Source organism: Cebus imitator, unplaced genomic scaffold, assembly GCF_001604975.1.
Source record: "Cebus imitator isolate Cc_AM_T3 unplaced genomic scaffold, Cebus_imitator-1.0 Scaffold454, whole genome shotgun sequence".
Taxonomy (NCBI): Eukaryota; Metazoa; Chordata; class Mammalia; order Primates; family Cebidae; genus Cebus; species Cebus imitator.
In genome coordinates this window covers 336214-347475 of record NW_016107769.1, presented here as the reverse complement: position 1 = coordinate 347475, position 11262 = coordinate 336214, and positions in this window count along the sequence as shown.

Here is an 11262-nt window from a genome sequence, read left to right as displayed (position 1 = left end):
AATTTTAGAATATGCTCAATGGCTTTTTGATAAATGCTTTTGATCACAAATGGGACTGGGAAAGAGAATATCCTATGTGGGCTTAGCCCCACAGTAGAAGATATAAATTGAAGCACGAATGATCATGAATATCAACATATATGAAAGCAGCAGTTTATACACTACTACTAAATTATGTCCTTTTGTATTGAAGTGACACACTATCCTTTTTTAGACCTGAATACAATGTAATTATGCAGTACTGATACATTCACATATCTCAATGTGAGTAATTAAAACCCCAAAGAAGATGAGCTTAATGTGGATGCTAAATATAGCAGCTGAAAATTGGATTCGTGCCTGGTGCCACCCACACCATTTTATATTGATCAGAAAAATAAAAATACATCGATGGGGTCATTTTTCTTTTGTTTTCTCATCATCATTCCAAATTACTACATGCATTATTTTTACTAAGAAGCATCTTATTTTACTTCTATGTTAAGAATCCTAGTTTTGATCTCCAGCTTTGAAATTCAGCTTTTATGGTTGCTAGGTAACTAACAAATATATTTCTTCAAGCTATTATAATATAAAGGTGTAATTATACACTTGTTTTCAGAAAAATAATACATCCAAACACCATTTTTTTCAAAAATGAGATTAACTAATAAAGCTACTTCTATATGGAAAATAAATAAAAATTAAACTCCCTATTGTTCTCCCCTACCTGCCACTTCTTCAAATCTACTCTTTAAAATGAAGCACTCTTGATTTGTCTCCCAATGCAAAACATAGTCTTCTGTTTCTGCCTTCAGTAATATTTTATTTAGCTCCCCTCCAAAATTAGAAACAAGAAACTCATTATAGTGGGTTACAAAATTTACTCCTGATAGATTCTCAAATTTGTTATTAATATTTCATTATTGTGATTGCTGATGGTCTTAGGTTCAGGGGGAAGCTTTTCTGGGATAATCAATCTCCTGTCTTTATGAGAAACATTATTCATAAACTTATGTAAAAGGTCTGCTCTTTCATTATAGTATAACCAGCTAACAATCTATCTGTGTATGCCCATCTGACCTTGTAATTACTGGCTTATCTTTATGATGCATTGCAATGGAGTTATTAATTCCACTTCCTTAAGACTTTTATTCTTTTGCTCTGCAGGTCAGCTAGGAAGAAAGATAGAGATACCATTAATAATAATTATCATCAACTCAGGTGGCATATGGAAAACATTCTTTCAAAAGATCAGTTTGCTCTTGAAAAGAAGCAACAGTAGATGCTCCATTTCCAGGAAAACATTATCTCTAACTCAGGAACATCAACTCAGTGGTAGCAGTTACTGGCTGAGAAAATGAGAACATGAAAATTCAACAGCATGGAGGCTCTCAGCTGTAAATGGACTGATTTGTTTCTAAGCCTTCTGGCAAAATCCCAAATTAATACCTTTGTCCCTTTCATAATGGTCCTGCTTGTTGCATGATTTACCACTGTTAGTCTGTTAGTAAAAGAGAGTAGGGAGCACAAAGTGTTAGCCATACAAACACTAAAGTTCCCTGTTTCAACAGTGCTAGAACCACATTCATGCAAATGTATTTACAGTCTATTTATCTGAATCAAAAATGCTCTTAGAATCCCTCCTGTTTCAGGGAAGTATACTTTGTTTGGAAGTTGGGGATGGTGAAATCACAAAATTATTACATCAGATTCCTGAAAGGGACTCATAAAGATCATCTTGCTCAGCATATCACTTGAAGGCAGGTTGTTGAAACCATTATGAGTTAATTATATCCATGGTCTTTTACATCTTCTTGGTCACAGAGAATGGTGAGAGTAGGAGTAATCTTGCAGAAAGTGACGGTGAGATTACACCAATAATTCTGGATTTCTGTTGTTCTCTCCATTTATTCCTTTTTTTTTTTTTTTTTTTTTTTTTTTTTTTTTTTTTTTTTTTTTTTTTTTTTTTTTTTTTGTTTTTTTTGAGATAGAATCTTGCTCTGTCACCCAGGCTGGAGTGCACTGGCGCAATCTCTGCTCACTGCAAACTCCGCCTCCCGGGTTCAAGCGATTTTCTGCCTCAGCCTCCTGAGTAGCTAGTATTACAGGCATGCACCACACACCTGGCTAATTTTTTTTTTTTTTTTAAGCAGAGATGAGGTTTTACCATTGTGGCCAGGCTGGCCTTGAACTCCTGACCTTGTGATCCACCTGCCTCAGCCTCCCAAAGTGCTGGGATTACAGGCATGAGCCACCGCACCCAGACTCCTTGATTCTTACTACTATCCAGGACCAGGCTCTATATTTTTGCCTCATGACAAGATTACTGCAAGAGTTCCCTTAATGGCTTCATCCAGTCTATCAATCATCACCACCATCATAATGATCAATGCCTCAGACTATTTCATTTTGTCACAATTTATTAATCTAAATCAACTCCCTTTCTGGTTCCCAGTATAGTTATTTTTTAAGGACAAGTACTTATTAGACATCTACTATTACCAAACACCATTCTAGGCACTGTGGATAGCCACAGAGAACAAAACAGACAAAAATATTCACTCTAATATGACTCATTTTAATTAGGAGAATGAGATAAATAAGTAAATATGTGAAATGTCAGACGGTGATCCAGGCTATGGACAATAATAACATAAAGAAGTAAAATAACAGTTGTTAGGGTGAGGTGAGGGGAGAACAGAGAAATACGGAAATGTGAGAAATAATCTCACATTTCCGTAAAATAGTTTTTTATCTCTCTCCAAAATTTGCCTTTACTGTCCTATTATATATGTTTACTATATGCTTTTTTGAAGGAATTGTGCAGGATATATAGTAGGTAAATAATATATTTACCCTATCATAATTCGAAATTCTTTTGCCCAGTTTTCAGGGTACTCTGTGATAATTATTTTTAGGTGTCAATTTGGCTGGATTAAGATATTATCCAGATAGCTGCTAAAGCATTATTCCTAAATATGTCTATGGGGTGTTTCCAAAAGAGACTGTCATTTGAATCAGTGGACTGAGTTCGGAAAACTCACTGTCACCCAATATTGGTGAGCACTGTAAAATCGGCTGAGGGCACAGACAGAAAAAAAGTCAGAGGAAAGGTAAATCTGTGTGTACTCTCTGTCTTCTGGAGTTGGGACACCCTTCTTCTCCTGCCCTGAGACATCAGCAATCCAGGTTCTCTGGCCCTCACACTCTGGGACCTACACTAGTCTTCTCAGGCCTTAGGCCTCAGACTGAGAGTTACACCATTAGCTTCCCTAGATATGAGGACTTTGGACTTGAACTGAGCCACCCTACCAGCTTACAGATGGCATATCACAGGACTACTCAGCCTCCATAATTGCATAAGCCAATTCCCCTAATAAATCCCTTCTCATATATATGGGTGCATGTGTACGTGTTGTATGAGAGGATATGTGTGTGTGTGTGTGTGTGTGTGTGTGTGTGTGTGTGTATACAAACACACATACTAAAACCTAATAAATCCTTCATATTCTGATCAATATATATCTTTCAAAACTTTAATCTCCCAACACTGATTGAAAAGACTATTTAAATCTGTCACATCATCCTTGCTGATGAGCCTTGCCATATAATTTTCTCTTCAAATTCCCTAACGTGTTTCCCCTATGGTAATGTCATACAACAGGTCCAGTGCATTATGATACTTTATGGGAAGATGCTCCAGATCAAGACCTGTCCATAAGGTTCTGGATGGTAGAGGTGGAGAAAATAAGAGCCCCATCCCTATCATAAGAACAGTCTGACAGAATATGACTAAAGTTGGGTAGAAGAGGTTGAGAAAACCACAAGCTATAGCCCAACAACTAGTAAAGGATGCATGCATTTTCATTCCCATCCTGGGGGAATCAGCATGTATTAGCTATAAGGGAACAGTGGGAAGAATACTCAAGATGGAATATTTCACTTTATACAACATCTTTTCAGAGTATACCAAATTTGGACCCAAATCACCATATAGTAGACATGTTTCTTGCTCTCTGTTGAACTCAAAGTATACTGAGTTGAGGCTAGAAGAAAAAGACAGACATCTGAGGCCTGCTGAGAATTAACCCAGCCCTCTATTGAAAACATACAATAAGAAGGTACATTGCAAAGGGAAAAACTTATTACTATAAACCATTTTCTTCTCCCTAATCTGTGCCCCAGACAAGAATATGTTATAAAAGATCCCAGAGAGAAAAAACGTATTATAGACAAGATATCACAGCTTGTATAAGAAAGAAGACTTAGATGTTGACTTACCAATTCCAAGACTAGTAAGTCAGTTAAGGGAGAGGATTTCACTAATACCTCAAGTCTAGGAATATATGTATGTAGTGTGTGCGTGTGTGCGTGCGTGTGTGTGTGTGTGTGTGTGTGTGTGTAGAGAGAAAGAGAGATTGATTGATTGCCTGGTGAAATTGCGATGGAAATACCTAATTGTACATGAGCTAGCAGATATGGATGAGTAACGGTACTTCAGAAGGGTGTTATCATGCCCAGAATGCTCACTATGGTTTCAATATGTCCCCCAAAGTTTGTTTGTTGGACATTTGATCTCTAATTCAGGAATGTTTTGGTCATGAGGGCACCACCCTTACAAATGGATTAATGCCACAGGAGCAGGCCCATTATCATATTCTGTAACAGCAGCACAAAGACAATGCTCTATGTTTCTGAGATTAACAGAGATAGCAGTTAGAATCAAAGAAAAATTATTGTTGTGATACACTTGTATCCAATCATAACTATATGATGATTTGTTTGCCAGTAGAGTTTAGAGTATGCGAAAATGGTATCAGATTTTTTCAGCACAGGAGAAAACTAATAAGGGTCAATTGACCAAGGGCAATAAGCATTCTCCACTTATACCCAATACAACCAAAGGGAATTTTGTATGGAGTTGGAGCTTGTATTAGTTTCCTTGGGTTGTCATAACAAATTATAAGTTTTTAGCTTAAAACAACAAAAAGCTATTCTTTCATAGTTCTAGAGGCCAGAATTCTGAAATCAAGGTGTTAGCAGAAATGGTTCCTTCTGGAGCCTCTGAGAGAGAATCTATTCCATGTATCTGTCCTTGCTTTTGGTTGCTGTTGGCATTTCTTGGCTTATAGCGGCAACACATCAATTTCTGTATCTCTCTTCATATAGCTTTTACCTCTGTTTCTCTGTATCTCAAATCTCTTTTTTTCTCCCATAAGGACAGCAGCCATTGGACTTTGGGCTCCTCCTAAATCCAGGATAATCTCAGCTCAAGATTCTTAAATTAATTATATCTGCAAAGACCCTATTTCAAAATAAGGTCACATTTACAGCTACTAGGAGTTAGGTCTTGGACATATATTTAGGAGGACACAATTCAACCCACTAGAGTTTCTCAGGAAAGGGGAGGTAAATCTTTAACAGCTGTCCAGGGTAGGCCATTCAACAACTGAAATGTTTTCTTTTCAAAGAGCTAGGTATCTATTGGTATAGAAGTTCTTAGTTTCTTAGGGGCTTAAATTTTCCAAGGACTTACTACAAAAAAAAAGAGCTTCTAACTCCAAAAATCCACTTTATCAAGAGCTCTGTCCCTGAGGCTGTTACATCTGCATCTCTCTGGTTCTAAGAGTGTATACCTTTATTTTCCCGAGGCTTATATTTTACTTTATAACATCTAAAACACAAATCCTAATTTGTCCATACATCATGGTGTTCTGGTTGTAAACAAATATATGGTTGTGACATTATCACCTTAAATAAGACTAAAAGTCATTAGACAATATATCCAATAATGTCTCCACTTTCTGTTAGTGTGAAGAGGTGTAGCATATAGTAGGTTTTCAATAGACATGTATTAACACTCATAACTGAATCATGAATGTGGGTTTAGAGACAGATTACTATGACCAGAGCTATAAATCAGATTACTAGGCAGGCTGGGTGATCACACTCAGAAAAGTTATGCCCCACTAGCAAACAAATCCTCTCCCATACCCTACTGCTAAGAACAACATAATCAAGGATGTCAATGACTACACACAGGAACCAATAAAACTGAATGGTGCTTTTGGCTACTAAGCTATGGAAACCTTAGAAATATAGCAGACAAAGAGGTATATCCCAGAATATGGCAGGAAGCTGGTAAAAACAAGCATGATTACTAGAAATATGTTTTCTTCACATTATATTTCACATTTGCAAGACACACCCATTTCCTCCACTGCCAATGACACATTATATATGAATCCAGCACATACACACATATTACTCTGTAATAACAGTATTAAAGGGAAATAGCCAGTAGTCTTCATAGTTCCTGTTATACTAATACCCCAAGAGATATATTACCTTTTCAAATAGGATGGCTGTGATAGAAAACAAAATTAAATAGTGCATTATCCCTTTCCTGTAGCATTCTATGACATAAACCGAAACATTCTCTATTCAATACGGTGCAACTCTTAAATGCAGGAGAAACTCTACAGAGTCCCTTATCAAACTCCTGTCACTTTCTCTTGGGTGTAAATAGCAATAATGAAGAAGACCTAACCACTCCTTTATAACTATATGATTTATGTAATTGCTCCTCTTATGGCTTCTGTGTAAGTAAAAATGTGTAAAAACTTAAATGAGCCCACGTTAACCTGGTGAAGAAAATTGGTTGCCTGGTATTGAAAAATGCCTTTCTGCATTACCTAGGTTGCACTGTAAACACTTGGGATTTCCTTCGGAATGCTTGCACATCAGAATAGATTGACTAGAAAAGTTACTGATCCATAGCTAGAAGGCAACAAAATGTAATCAAATGTTCCCATGCCCATGAAAAGTGTTTGTGTGTTAGGGGTGGGTGGTGTTATTTGATTGAGCCCTATAGATCCTGCCGAGAAAGTGCTGTAATGAAACACAAATTATCCTGCCTTTGAGCAATAAACTGAAGGGATGACACCTTAACTTGCCTGTTTCTAGGTGTGTTCCTCTTTCTAGCAATTAACCATGATAGTTTTATTATGGTCCACAGAACAGCTAATCAATAGGGTGGGATGCTAGTTACAGTCCACAGCCGGCTCTGTGTGCCGGCATAATGCCCACGATTTTGCTCCCAGCTGTTCAGTCTAATCCATTTATGGTTGTTTATGGCTCACAGTCAGATAAATCTTCTATTTACAGCTCATTCATCATTCTTAACATTTTCACAAATCTAGGCCGAATGCTCTGAGGATGGGAAATAAACCCACACTTCCCCAGTCCCCTTTGCTTTCTCAGCATATCAAATTTCCTTCTTCCTCTGAAAGGCTCACGAACCATATTTTGTTACACTCCAAAATTACATAAAACTTGTTTCACCTGACCCATGAGATTATGCTACTAGAAATTTAAAAGGCAAATGTATAACTCTAATTTCTCTTGTGCTTTACAGAAAGCTATATTGTTCTAAAGTGATAGTCCTAGTTATTTGGGAATGGGATAGGGTGGCCATGGGTGAAAGTTAATAACCAGTTGTAAATATTGTTATATTTATGGAAAACCAGGCTAGAGAATACCTATCAGCTAAGAGTGTCACCAATATGGTATCAACTAAGTCTCCAAAGGTAGTCCAAGTCCAGGCCTTTTCCCCTTTTTTGAGCATAGAGTACCATCACATTATCATCTCTATGTGTATCATTATTAACAATAAAGCATAGAATTTTCAGATCTATTCTTATTGAAACAAGTACTGCCAAAGCCGGTTGAGAAATTTTGATAAAACTTCTAAACCAAATTTGGCTTACTAGGGGTAAAATGCAACTCTACATCAGCCAGGAATCAATGCCCTGCACCCAAAACCCACCAGAAACACACCTTTAGTCAAACAAATTTAAGTTTATTGATTCTTTTCCATTAGGAAACACCACATCATGCGGAATCATGGGGATTTTTCAATGAAAGGAGTTTGTTGCAGGATTGCGGCTTACGTCCGGTTACTCTGAGGAAAGTTTAAGTAAGCATGGTTTTGCCCTGGATTAGGTTCTCTCAGGAAGCAGTGATAATTCTATGATTATCAATAATTTTTATTAAGGACACATGAGGAATTCAGTGGGGCTAAAACTATAATTGATGAAAAGTCACAGTAACTCTTATTCACCAGGGGTGGGGGGCGCATATGGTCATCTCTATAGTTTGGGAATTGTTTTTGTCTGCATTCAGACATGATTATAAAGTAGTCTTGTTTTGTCTTGCTCTCTCATGGTAGCAGACTGACATTGTCTGATGTTAGTGTACTGAGAAATTTTTATGTCCAACAAAACACCAAGGTCTACCTGTGAGTGCCTTGCTAGCCCTAAGCAGATATCAGTCAGGGGCTACAATTTTCTTTCTCATAGGATTTTCAGAGGAAATAGAACTGTCATGCCCAGCGGCAATGATAAAGTCAGGCTCTCCTTGACCCCCCAAAAAAGATATGCACAACCGTACCTGGTACCAAGTATAGCTCATGCTTTCTGGAGAAATCCTCCCCTGTCTACATTGTCTCTGAAAACTTAACTCAGTTGTTTCTATTTTCCATAGTTTCATTTCTCAGGACATGTTTCTGGCGGCTGATAAGAGTTTCTATTTACTTGATATCTTTTTTTGTTTGTAGAATTAAGCCAAAAAGTAAAAATATAAATAATTTAAAGGTACATGTTAAAAATATTAATACATCACATTTTAAAATTATAAAGGGTAAGCTTTTTTCCTTATACTTATTCTACTTCAAAGAACTTCACGCTCCTATAAGTGTTTTAGTACTGCTTACAACGTTCCTTATTAAACCTATAGCAATGAGAAGGGTATGACGCCTAAAAGTAAGTATTTCAGGGCAAATACTGAAAAAACAATCCCCACCCGGGATATATCTATCCCAGGATTCTGGTACTGAGCTCTAATGGCCATTTTAGAAAAAATAATTTTCATCTTCCATGGCATCGCTCTTTTATTAAGAATTTATTAAATACTTAATACACACAAGAACAGACTCCACTTTCATCAGTGTGGCAAAATAAATCATCTGGAAAGCCCTTTCCTTTAAAACGTCTACATTGTGGATAAACCACAACAAATACAGTTTTAAATGCATTGCTGAACTTATGAGAATAAAGGAAATGCTGAAGGGGAGAGGGCAGAGACGGTGAGAAAGAGAAGAAGAAAGCAAGAGAGAGAGGGAGAGAAAGGCTAAAACCAGACCACTAAGCACAAGCAAAAACCAGGGCAGAGACTATGGCAGATACCAGAAATCCAGATTAGAGGATTAGCATATTCCCTAGGTACTGAAATTAGGCCTTGGGCTGAAGCAAGAGCAAATCGAGCACCTAAATTGAAACCACTGCCCAGCCATGAGGAAGATCACACCCTTAGTGAACACTGTGAATTGAAAACAAAACGAAACAAAACAAAACAAAAAACGCTTGATGGCAAAGGAAACCCCTGAGAAAAACTGCCTCTTTTTCTGTAGTTCCAGACGTGGATAAATGATCTCTCCCAAGATTAGTAGCAATGGGCCTACCCCAATTACATCTGGGGTTTATATTTATACCATCCTCAGGAAACTCCAAAACAAGAAGTAGGATTAAAGATGTCTCAAGTTGGTAACAACTCTTTGCACCTAGAAGAAGCAAACACAAAAACCCTCTGGTGGAAAGCATCATTAACTGCAGACCCTCAGAATTCACACAAAATAAATTCAGCCAAAGTAAAACCATACTTAGAAGTAGTAGAAACAATAAAAGTACTTATTTAGTTTCTCAAACATTTTAGATATTAAGATTTTATGATATAGGATAAAATGGGCAGATTTGCAAAGGAACAAAACAGAATACCTAGAACCTAAAATATGATTGAAATTAAAAACTCAGTGGATAGGTTAAACAAAAGATTGGCTAAGGCCGAAGAGACAAAGTGAACTGGAAGACAAAATTGAAATAAATACCCACAATTAAATTGAGAGAGACAAAATGTAGAAAACATGAAATAGAAATTAAAAGACAAAGAAGATTTAAGTGGGAAGGTTTAATGTATGTCTACTTGAAGTTCTAGAAAGACAGAATGAAGAAAATAGTGGAAGCAATATTCAAAGAGATAATGGCTGAGAAGATTCCAGAATTAACGAAAGACATGTATCTTCTAAACTGGGAAGAACGATATATCCCAAGTACACTTAAATACATTGTGGTGAGATGGTAAAACACAAAAGACAGAGAAAATATGTTAAATGCAATCACAGAGAAGGGAAGACAGACGACTTACAAAGGCATTTATACTACAAATAGGATTCTCCACAGCAACAATAAACTCAAGAAGAAACTCTTGAAAGTGCTGAGGAAAACAAAGGATCTAGAACTATGTCAGTGTCAAAACAAGAAAAGTAGCATTAGAAGGTTAAAAGGAATGGTTTTACACTGACCACTCACCTCTTCTCCAGGCTACACCATGAGACACCAAAAGGGATCCTCTGGAGCTATGGTTTCCGTAATGGAGAAAACAGAGTTGGAGGTGGACACCCAGCTTCCCCAGAATTCTGGGGCACTCCCAGGGAGGCCCACTTCTGTCTCATACCATGGAAAACACTAGGTGAATTGGCAGGACTAGCTAGACCAACTGGGATCAGCAGGGAACAAAGAAGGGCAGGGGAAAGGACTCACGGCAACCAGTGTTTGGATCTTGGTGGTGATAATGTGTCCCTGCTAGAGGCCTTACTCAACCAGAGATCCCAGCCCAAGACTATGCCCACATGCAGAGCCAAGCCAGTGACTCCATCTGTCCAGGAAGCAATATTGGCAGTTCTTCCTAGCTGGGATCCCTAGCTAGTAGTCTGGCCCAGCCACAGAGCACAGAAGGTGGTCCCACCTTGTCAGGAAGCCCAGTCAGCAACCTTGCCCAACTGCAGGGTATATAGCTTGTCACTCAGTTCAACTATGAAGCCTAGCCAGCAGCCCTGCTGAACCACCCAGGAGAACCAGTGATCCCAATCAACTGTGGAGCATAGTTTGAGGTCCTGTCTGAACATGGAGTCCACCCAGTGACACCATCTATCCAGAGATCACAGCCTGCAGTTCAGAGGAGATTGCAGAGCCCAGCCTGTGACCCTGCCCAATCACAGAGGCCACCCAGCATCTGAACCAGACAATGAAATAGAGTCAGTGGAATTAGGTAAACCCACTCATATATATTCACCTAATATTTGACATGCAGAATAATGAAACTGGACTCCTATCTGTTACCACTTACACAAATTCACTCAAAGTAGATGTCTTATGTAAGACCTGA